Source organism: Salvelinus alpinus, chromosome 10 (assembly GCF_045679555.1).
Source record: "Salvelinus alpinus chromosome 10, SLU_Salpinus.1, whole genome shotgun sequence".
NCBI lineage: Eukaryota > Metazoa > Chordata > Actinopteri > Salmoniformes > Salmonidae > Salvelinus > Salvelinus alpinus.
Window position 1 is genome coordinate 77,001,582 of NC_092095.1, and position 12,085 is coordinate 77,013,666.

Below are 12,085 nucleotides of genomic sequence, written 5' to 3' on the forward strand. Positions count from 1 at the left end.
AAATGTGTTTGATGGATCGCGGGGAAAAGAGCAGGAATAGGATTTTGTAGGCTACAGTCCAAACTTTGTCTTCCAGTGTTGCGACTACTGTCGGCATCCAAAGATTATCCAACTTGAATAAACGCTTGGAGGTAAAGGATGACAGCAGTGGTTTAGTCTACGGCGATACGGATATCACTTATTATTGATATCTACATAGCGCATTGATGTGAATCACACTGCTGCTCTCTCATTTAGCTATTTGTGTTTTACGGATTGTGGTTGTTGTGGATGGCTATGTTCACAAATCTAAAAATGTATATTTGAACCCAATTAATGGTTGAATTCAAGAAGTTTAAAAGCTACCTATCAATCATTGTTTTTGAAACCAATGGACAGCCAGTGAAAAAAAGCTCTCTTGCAACAGATGCACAGTGCGGATCCCAGCCTATGGAATAAAAATAGGGATTTTTGTTGATCAATCTAATTCAGGCTGATAAAATAAATCCATAAGACTAAAGGACAGACGCTCAAACTGGCACACTTATGATAGACTTAAAGGGGTAATCTGTAGTTGATAGACTTAAAGGGGTAATCTGTAGTTGATAGACTTAAAGGGGCAATCTGTAGTTGATAGACTTCAAGGAGCAATCTGTAGTTGATAGACTTAAAGGGGTAATCTGTAGTTGATAGACTTAAAGGGGTAATCTGTAGTTGATAGACTTAAAGGGGTAATCTGTAGTTGATAGACTTCAAGGGGCAATCTGTAGTTGATAGACTTAAAGGGGCAATCTGTAGTTGATAGACTTCAAGGGGCAATCTGTAGTTGATAGACTTAAAGGGGTAATCTGTAGTTGATAGACTTAAAGGGGTAATCTGTAGTTGATAGACTTCAAGGGGCAATCTGTAGTTGATAGACTTAAAGGGGCAATCTGTAGTTGATAGACTTCAAGGGGTAATCTGTAGTTGATAGACTTAAAGGGGCAATCTGTAGTTGATAGACTTAAAGGGGTAATCTGTAGTTGATAGACTTAAAGGGGTAATCTGTAGTTGATAGACTTAAAGGGGCAATCTGTAGTTGATAGACTTAAAGGAGCAATCTGTAGTTGATAGACTTAAAGGGGTAATCTGTAGTTGATAGACTTAAAGGGGCAATCTGTAGTTGATAGACTTAAAGGAGCAATCTGTAGTTGATAGACTTAAAGGGGCAATCTGTAGTTGATAGACTTAAAGGAGCAATCTGTAGTTGATAGACTTAAAGGGGCAATCTGTAGTTGATAGACTTCAAGGGGCAATCTGTAGTTGATAGACTTAAAGGGGCAATCTGTAGTTGATAGACTTAAAGGGGCAATCTGTAGTTGATAGACTTAAAGGGGCAATCTGTAGTTGATAGACTTAAAGGGGCAATCTGTAGTTGATAGACTTAAAGGGGTAATCTGTAGTTGATAGACTTCAAGGGGCAATCTGTAGTTGATAGACTTAAAGGGGCAATCTGTAGTTGATAGACTTAAAGGGGCAATCTGTAGTTGATAGACTTAAAGGGGCAATCTGTAGTTGATAGACTTCAAGGGGCAATCTGTAGTTGATAGACTTAAAGGGGCAATCTGTAGTTGATAGACTTAAAGGGGTAATCTGTAGTTGATAGACTTAAAGGGGTAATCTGTAGTTGATAGACTTCAAGGGGTAATCTGTAGTTGATAGACTTCAAGGGGTAATCTGTAGTTGATAGACTTAAAGGAGCAATCTGTAGTTGATAGACTTCAAGGGGTAATCTGTAGTTGATAGACTTCAAGGGGTAATCTGTAGTTGATAGACTTCAAGGGGCAATCTGTAGTTGATAGACTTCAAGGAGCAATCTGTAGTTGATAGACTTAAAGGGGCAATCTGTAGTTGATAGACTTAAAGGGGTAATCTGTAGTTGATAGACTTCAAGGGGCAATCTGTAGTTGATAGACTTCAAGGGGCAATCTGTAGTTGATAGACTTCAAGGGGTAATCTGTAGTTGATAGACTTCAAGGGGTAATCTGTAGTTGATAGACTTCAAGGGGTAATCTGTAGTTGATAGACTTCAAGGGGTAATCTGTAGTTGATAGACTTCAAGGAGCAATCTGTAGTTGATAGACTTCAAGGGGCAATCTGTAGTTGATAGACTTCAAGGGGTAATCTGTAGTTGATAGACTTCAAGGGGTAATCTGTAGTTGATAGACTTCAAGGAGCAATCTGTAGTTGATAGACTTCAAGGGGCAATCTGTAGTTGATAGACTTCAAGGGGCAATCTGTAGTTGATAGACTTAAAGGGGTAATCTGTAGTTGATAGACTTCAAGGGGTAATCTGTAGTTGATAGACTTCAAGGGGTAATCTGTAGTTGATAGACTTCAAGGAGCAATCTGTAGTTGATAGACTTCAAGGGGTAATCTGTAGTTGATAGACTTCAAGGGGTAATCTGTAGTTGATAGACTTCAAGGGGTAATCTGTAGTTGATAGACTTCAAGGGGTAATCTGTAGTTGATAGACTTAAAGGAGCAATCTGTAGTTGATAGACTTCAAGGGGTAATCTGTAGTTGATAGACTTCAAGGGGTAATCTGTAGTTGATAGACTTAAAGGAGCAATCTGTAGTTGATAGACTTCAAGGGGCAATCTGTAGTTGATAGACTTCAAGGGGTAATCTGTAGTTGATAGACTTAAAGGAGCAATCTGTAGTTGATAGACTTCAAGGGGCAATCTGTAGTTGATAGACTTCAAGGGGCAATCTGTAGTTGATAGACTTCAAGGGGTAATCTGTAGTTGATAGACTTCAAGGGGTAATCTGTAGTTGATAGACTTAAAGGAGCAATCTGTAGTTGATAGACTTCAAGGGGTAATCTGTAGTTGATAGACTTCAAGGGGCAATCTGTAGTTGATAGACTTAAAGGGGCAATCTGTAGTTGATAGACTTAAAGGGGCAATCTGTGGTTGATAGACTTAAAGGGGCAATCTGTGGTTGATAGACTTAAAGGGGAAATCTGTGGTTGATAGACTTAAAGAGGTAATCTGTAGTTGATAGACTTAAAGGGGAAATCTGTAGTTGCTACATCAATTTTTGGACTTATAAATTATTTATATTAATGTAAAGATATAATTTAATCATATTATTATATGTAGTGGAAAGCGATGGGTTAGAAGAAGCCAACATAACCAACCCATAAAGTAAAATTTAACATCCATGTATAGCCAGCTATGTAACCTTTAACATTGATTTATCCTGCAATAGATGTCGTTCAATTGGTAACATACATTCTATGTCTTCTTCTAATGCCTCTTAAAGGGAAAAGTAATCTTAAAAAAGTAACTGAATGTAATCAGATTACATTACAGAGTTTGGGTAATCCAAAAGTTACTTTACTGATTACAATTTTTGACAGGTAACTTGTAACTGTAATAGATTACATTTAGAAAGTAACCTACCCAACCCTGTTAGTTATAATGTTGCTAAAACCATAAACACGGTCCGGCCCAACCCGAATCAACTGTTAGAATATCAGGCCGGGATGAAAAATCCACTTTTTCACATTACGGTGGTGAAGAAGAATGAAAGAACACACAACTTGAATGAAATTTGATTGCTTTTATTCACATTTTTACATTGCAAAAAGTGAGACTTTTTTTTTTTACGCCACTATAAGTACCGTATCAGGCCAAATAAGTTCCGGAAGGAAATAGTCCAAAACGGAGAGGTGCCGGATCCTGTTCTGGCAGGATCCGGCTTAAATCAGGCACTGATCCCCTCTAAAAGTTGTAACCAGACAGACCCAAAGACTACTGATTTATGTGACATTTTTTATCCAAAATATTCATATGGTAAATGTACATGGTGCATCAACCTGGTCTCAGAGAAATGTTGTATTATTCTGTACGTAAATCCGAGACATTCTATTTAGTTACGTTTCTAAGATAAGGTATTGATAAAGGAATTTATGTCTAAAGTAATGACTAAAGGATTCCACCCTGAAATCATATAATTGTATGAAATGTGTTAGTAGTCATAATTCCCTAATGTAACTGGACCATGTTGTTGTGTAGTGGTGTGAGAGTTGAGAGAACAAAGGACAACAGGAAAGAGGCTCCTTCCAAGGTCCCTCTAATCTAGGGAGGGAGGGAACGGTATGGAACAGCCAGCTTGGTAGTGATAAACGAGGAATGTGAACTGTGGGGAAAGATACATCCCACCTACTGTTTGTGTGTCTGTGTGTGTGTGTAATCCCCCTACTGTTTGTGTGTCTGTGTGTGTGTGTGTGTAATCTCCCTACTGTTTGTGTGTGTGTGTGTGTGTAATCCCCCTACTGTTTGTGTGTGTGTGTGTAATCCCCCTACTGTTTGTGTGTCTGTGTGTGTGTGTAATCCCCCTACTGTTTGTGTGTCTGTGTGTGTGTGTAATCCCCCTACTGTTTGTGTGTCTGTGTGTGTGTGTAATCCCCCTACTGTTTGTGTGTCTGTGTGTGTGTGTAATCCCCCTACTGTTTGTGTGTCTGTGTGTGTGTGTAATCCCCCTACTGTTTGTGTGTGTGTGTGTGTGTAATCCCCCTACTGTTTGTGTGTCTGTGTGTGTGTGTAATCCCCCTACTGTTTGTGTGTGTGTGTGTAATCCCCCTACTGTTTGTGTGTCTGTGTGTGTGTGTAATCCCCCTACTGTTTGTGTGTCTGTGTGTGTGTGTAATCCCCCTACTGTTTGTGTGTCTGTGTGTGTGTGTAATCCCCCTACTGTTTGTGTGTCTGTGTGTGTGTGTAATCCCCCTACTGTTTGTGTGTCTGTGTGTGTGTGTGTGTAATCTCCCTACTGTTTGTGTGTCTGTGTGTGTGTGTGTGTCCCCCTACTGTTTGTGTGTCTGTGTGTGTGTGTAATCCCCCTACTGTTTGTGTGTCTGTGTGTGTGTGTAATCCCCCTACTGTTTGTGTGTCTGTGTGTGTGTAATCCCCCTACTGTTTGTGTGTCTGTGTGTGTGTGTAATCCCCCTACTGTTTGTGTGTCTGTGTGTGTGTGTGTAATCCCCCTACTGTTTGTGTGTCTGTGTGTGTGTGTGTGTAATCCCCCTACTGTTTGTGTGTCTGTGTGTGTGTGTGTGTAATCCCCCTACTGTTTGTGTGTCTGTGTGTGTGTGTGTGTAATCTCCCTACTGTTTGTGTGTGTGTGTGTGTGTAATCCCCCTACTGTTTGTGTGTGTGTGTGTAATCCCCCTACTGTTTGTGTGTCTGTGTGTGTGTGTAATCCCCCTACTGTTTGTGTGTCTGTGTGTGTGTGTAATCCCCCTACTGTTTGTGTGTCTGTGTGTGTGTGTAATCCCCCTACTGTTTGTGTGTCTGTGTGTGTGTGTGTGTAATCCCCCTACTGTTTGTGTGTCTGTGTGTGTGTGTAATCCCCCTACTGTTTGTGTGTCTGTGTGTGTGTGTAATCCCCCTACTGTTTGTGTGTCTGTGTGTGTGTAATCCCCCTACTGTTTGTGTGTCTGTGTGTGTGTGTAATCCCCCTACTGTTTGTGTGTCTGTGTGTGTGTGTAATCCCCCTACTGTTTGTGTGTCTGTGTGTGTGTGTAATCCCCCTACTGTTTGTGTGTCTGTGTGTGTGTGTGTGTAATCTCCCTACTGTTTGTGTGTCTGTGTGTGTGTGTAATCCCCCTACTGTTTGTGTGTCGTGTGTGTGTAATCCCCCTACTGTTTGTGTGTCTGTGTGTGTGTGTAATCCCCCTACTGTTTGTGTGTCTGTGTGTGTGTGTAATCCCCCTACTGTTTGTGTGTCTGTGTGTGTGTGTAATCCCCCTACTGTTTGTGTGTCTGTGTGTGTGTGTGTGTAATCCCCCTACTGTTTGTGTGTCTGTGTGTGTGTGTGTGTCATCCCCCTACTGTTTGTGTGTCTGTGTGTGTGTGTGTGTAATCCCCCTACTGTTTGTGTGTCTGTGTGTGTGTGTGTGTAATCCCCCTACTGTTTGTGTGTCTGTGTGTGTGTGTGTGTAATCCCCCTACTGTTTGTGTGTCTGTGTGTGTGTGTGTGTAATCCCCCTACTGTTTGTGTGTCTGTGTGTGTGTGTAATCCCCCTACTGTTTGTGTGTCTGTGTGTGTGTGTACCTCCCCCTCCTGTTTGTGTGTCTGTGTGTGTGTGTAATCCCCCTACTGTTTGTGTGTCTGTGTGTGTGTGTAATCCCCCTACTGTTTGTGTGTCTGTGTGTGTGTGTAATCCCCCTACTGTTTGTGTGTCTGTGTGTGTGTGTAATCCCCCTACTGTTTGTGTGTCTGTGTGTGTGTGTGTGTAATCCCCCTACTGTTTGTGTGTCTGTGTGTGTGTGTGTAATCCCCCTACTGTTTGTGTGTCTGTGTGTGTGTGTGTGTAATCCCCCTACTGTTTGTGTGTCTGCGTGTGCGTGTAAGTAGTTGGGGAGGGGGGTGGAAGTTATGAAATGACATGTCTTTGCATTTTTTGACTTTAGAACGTTCTCGTGAATAAAGAACCAACCTTTTGCAGAAGCTAACCACATATTTGTTTTACATGGTAATGTATAAACCACATATTTGTTTTACATGGTAATGTATAAACCACATATTTGTTTTACATGGTAATGTATAAACCACATATTTGTTTTACATGGTAATGTATAAACCACATATTTGTTTTACATGGTAATGTATAAACCACATATTTGTTTTACATGGTCATGTATAAACCACATATTTGTTTTACATGGTAATGTATAAACCACATATTTGTTTTACATGGTAATGTATAAACCACATATTTGTTTTACATGGTAATGTATAAACCACATATTTGTTTTACATGGTAATGTATAAACCACATATTTGTTTTACATGGTAATGTATAAACCATATATTTGTTTTACATGGTAATGTATAAACCACATATTTGTTTTACATGGTAATGTATAAACCACATATTTGTTTTACATGGTAATGTGCAGCAGTTCTACAATGCTTGTGCAGATGAGAGGAGAACCAACACAGAGAAGCAAACATACAAAGGGTGACTAGACCGCGGCCTTACGCATCATACACTGCATGATCTAAGCATCAGAATGGCTCTAGGAACTCAGAACATAAGAACACAATGGTGGTTTAGACACTGCCTTACGCATCATACACTGCATGATCTAAGCATCAGAATGGCTCTAGGAACTCAGAACATAAGAACACAATGGTGGTTTAGACACTGCCTTACGCATCATACACTGCATGATCTAAGCATCAGAATGGCTCTAGGAACTCAGAACATAAGAACACAATGGTGGTTTAGACACTGCCTTACGCATCATACACTGCATGATCTAAGCATCAGAATGGCTCTAGGAACTCAGAACATAAGAACACAATGGTGGTTTAGACACTGCGGGACTAAGCTGACACTGAGCCATGCCAAAGCCAAGCCTGGACATGCAACCAACATAATGGTTTGAACCAGGCTAGAAATGTTAGTGTGAATAACACATCCAGGCCAGCCCAGTACAGCTTGAGGTTGGCCTTTGTCCTGAATGTGAAAGAACAATACAGGATTTATACATTTTAGGTCATTCAGAGAACAGTGCCCTCCACTAATATTGGCACCCTTGGTAAATATGAGCAAAATGGCTGTGAAAAAAAAAGGTATTTGCTGTTTATCCTTTTGCTATTTTATTCAAAAATATTCACAAAAATCAAACCTTTTAATTGAAGTAAAATTATTGAAAAAAAATGTATGTCAAATAAATGAAATAAATATTTTTCTCCAAAACATGTGTGCCACAATTATTGGCATCCCTAGAAATTCTAATGAGTAAAATCTAACTGAAGTATATTCCCATTCATATTTTACATTTTTTAAGTTCACCTGAGTGTTTAGGAACACTTAAGTGGTAAGCCATGACTTCCTGTTTCACTGGGGTATAAATATGAGGTGACACACAGGCCAAGTTCCCATAGTCATCCATCACAATGGGAAAGACCCGAGAATACAGTAATGATTTGCGACAAAAGGTTGTTGAGCTGCACAAATCAGGAAACGGCTATGAGACAATAGCTCAACGGTTGAAAATACCCATTTCCACTATCAGGGCAATAATGAAGAAGTTTAAAACAACTGAAGATGTTAACGATCGGCCTGGAAGAGGACCTGTGTCTATATTGATCCCACACACTGTGAGGAAGATAGTTAGAGTGGACAAATACATCTCCAAGGATCACAGCTGGAGAATTGCAGACGTTAGTTGGGTTTTGGGGTCAGAAAGTCTACGACAAGACGTCATCTACATAACCACAAGTTGTTTAGGAGGGTTGCCATTAAAAAAGCCTTTGCTGTCATCAAACAACAAACTCAAGCACCTATTGTTTGACAAACGTTACTGGAACTTTCAATGGGACCGGGTTCTATGGTCAGATGAGACCAACATAGAGATTAAATGGGACCGGGTTCTATGGTCAGATGAGACCAACATAGAGTTTCAATGGGACCCGGGTTCTATGGTCAGATGAGACCAACATAGAGTTTCAATGGGACCGGGTTCTACGGTCAGATGAGACCAACATAGAGTTTCAATGGGACCGGGTTCTATGGTCAGATGAGACCAACATAGAGTTTCAATGGGACCGGGTTCTACGGTCAGATGAGACCAACATAGAGTTTCAATGGGACCGGGTTCTACGGTCAGATGAGACCAACATAGAGTTTCAATGGGACCGGGTTCTATGGTCAGATGAGACCAACATAGAGTTTCAATGGGACCAGGTTCTATGGTCAGATGAGACCAACATAGAGTTTCAATGGGACCAGGTTCTATGGTCAGATGAGACCAACAGAGTTTCAATGGGACCGGGTTCTATGGTCAGATGAGACCAACAGAGTTTCAATGGGACCAGGTTCTATGGTCAGATGAGACCAACATAGAGTTTCAATGGGACCAGGTTCTATGGTCAGATGAGACCAACAGAGTTTCAATGGGACCAGGTTCTATGGTCAGATGAGACCAACATAGAGTTTCAATGGGACCAGGTTCTATGGTCAGATGAGACCAACATAGAGTTTCAATGGGACCGGGTTCTATGGTCAGATGAGACCAACATAGAGTTTCAATGGGACCGGGTTCTATGGTCAGATGAGACCAACATAGAGTTTCAATGGGACGGGGTTCTATGGTCAGATGAGACCAACATAGAGTTTCAATGGGACCGGGTTCTATGGTCAGATGAGACCAACATAGAGATTAAATGGGACCGGGTTCTATGGTCAGATGAGACCAACATAGAGTTTCAATGGGACCGGGTTCTATGGTCAGATGAGACCAACATAGAGTTTCAATGGGACCGGGTTCTATGGTCAGATGAGACCAACATAGAGTTTCAATGGGACCGGGTTCTATGGTCAGATGAGACCAACATAGAGTTTCAATGGGACCGGTTTTATGGTCAGATGAGACCAACATAGAGTTTCAATGGGACCAGGTTCTATGGTCAGATGAGACCAACATAGAGTTTCAATGGGACCAGGTTCTATGGTCAGATGAGACCAACAGAGTTTCAATGGGACCGGTTTTATGGTCAGATGAGACCAACATAGAGTTTCAATGGGACCAGGTTCTATGGTCAGATGAGACCAACATAGAGTTTCAATGGGACCAGGTTCTATGGTCAGATGAGACCAACATAGAGTTTCAATGGGACCGGGTTCTATGGTCAGATGAGACCAACAGAGTTTCAATGGGACCGGGTTCTATGGTCAGATGAGACCAACAGAGTTTCAATGGGACCGGGTTCTACGGTCAGATGAGACCAACATAGAGTTTCAATGGGACCGGGTTCTACGGTCAGATGAGACCAACATAGAGTTTCAATGGGACCGGGTTCTATGGTCAGATGAGACCAACATAGAGTTTCAATGGGACCGGGTTCTATGGTCAGATGAGACCAACATAGAGTTTCAATGGGACCAGGTTCTATGGTCAGATGAGACCAACATAGTAGTTTCAATGGAACCGGGTTCTATGGTCAGATGAGACCAACACAGAGTTTCAATGGGACCGGGTTCTATGGTCAGATGAGACCAACATAGAGTTTCAATGGGACCGGGTTCTATGGTCAGATGAGACCAACATAGAGATTAAATGGGACCGGGTTCTATGGTCAGATGAGACCAACATAGAGTTTCAATGGGACCGGGTTCTACGGTCAGATGAGACCAACATAGAGTTTCAATGGGACCGGGTTCTACGGTCAGATGAGACCAACATAGAGTTTCAATGGGACCGGGTTCTATGGTCAGATGAGACCAACATAGAGTTTCAATGGGACCGGGTTCTACGGTCAGATGAGACCAACATAGAGTTTCAATGGGACCGGGTTCTACGGTCAGATGAGACCAACATAGAGTTTCAATGGGACCGGGTTCTATGGTCAGATGAGACCAACAGAGTTTCAATGGGACCGGGTTCTATGGTCAGATGAGACCAACATAGAGTATCAATGGGACCGGGATCTATGGTCAGTTGAGACAAAAATAGAGCTTTTGGGAAACAAACACCAGAGGTGGGTTTTGTCAAAGACAAAAGAAAGATAGCCATGCAGAAAAGTACCTCATCCCCACTGTGAAGTATGGCGGTGGATCTTTGACGTTGTGGGGCTGTTTTTCTTCCAAAGCCCCTGGACAACTTGTTAGGATACATGTTATCAGGGACTATCATCAAGTACCAGCAGATATTACATCAAAACCTGACTGCCTCTGCTAGGAAGCTTGAACTGGGCTGTGGTTGGATCTTCCAGCAGGACAATGATCCAAAGCACACCTCAAAATCAACACAAAAATGATTCACTGACCACAGAATCAAGGTTTTACCACGGCCTTCCTAGTCCCCCAACTCAAACCCCATAGAAAACCCGTGGGATGAGCTGGAGAGGAGAGTCCACAAGCGTGGACCTCGGAATCTGAAGGATCTGGAGAGATTCTGTATGGAGGAATGGTCTCAGATCCCTTGCCATGTGTTCTCCGACCTCATTACACATTATAGGAGAAGACTCAGAGCTATTATCTTGGCAAAGGGAGATTGCACAAAGTATTGAATGAAGGTGTGCCAATAATTGTGGCACACATATATTTGAGAAAAATATTTGTTTTATAATAAGAATAAATTTTTTCTTTCAATTATTTAATATTATTCATATTTTGAATGAAAGACCAAGAGGACAAACAATAAATAAATAAAATTCGCAGTTCGTGTTTACCAAGGGTGCCAATATTAGTGGAGAGAACTGTGCATGTCACTGGGTGCCAATATTAGTGGAGAGTACTGTGCATGTCACTGGGTGCCAATATTAGTGGAGAGCACTGTGCATGTCACTGGGTGCCAATATTAGTGGAGAGAACTGTACATGTCACTGGGTGCCAATATTAGTGGAGAGTACTGTGCATGTCACTGGGTGCCAATATTAGTGGAGAGCACTGTGCATGTCACTGGGTGCCAATAATAGTGGAGAGCACTGTGCATGTCACTGGGTGCCAATATTAGTGGAGAGAACTGTGCATGTCACTTCCATACACTTCCTACACTTCCTTCACTTGCATACACTTCCTACACTTCCTTCACTTCCATACACTTCCTACACTTCCTTCACTTGCATACACTTCCTACACTTTCATACACTTCCTACACATCCATACACTTCCATACACTTCCTACACATCCATACACTTCCTACACTTCCATACACTTCCTACACATCCTACACATCCATACACTTCCTTCACTTCCATACACTTCCTACACTTCCTACACTTCCATACTCTTCCTACACTTCCTACACTTCCATACACATCCATACACTTCCATACACATCCCTACACTTCCTACACTTCTATACACGTCCTACACTTCCATACACTTCCTACACTTCCTACACTTCCTACACTTCCTACACTTCCATACACTTCCTACACATCCTACACATCCATACGCTTCCTTCACTTCCATACACTTCCTACACATCCATACACTTCCATACACTTCCTACACTTCCTACACTTCCTACACTTCCATACACTTCCTACACATCCTACACATCCATACGCTTCCTTCACTTCCATACACTTCCTACACATCCA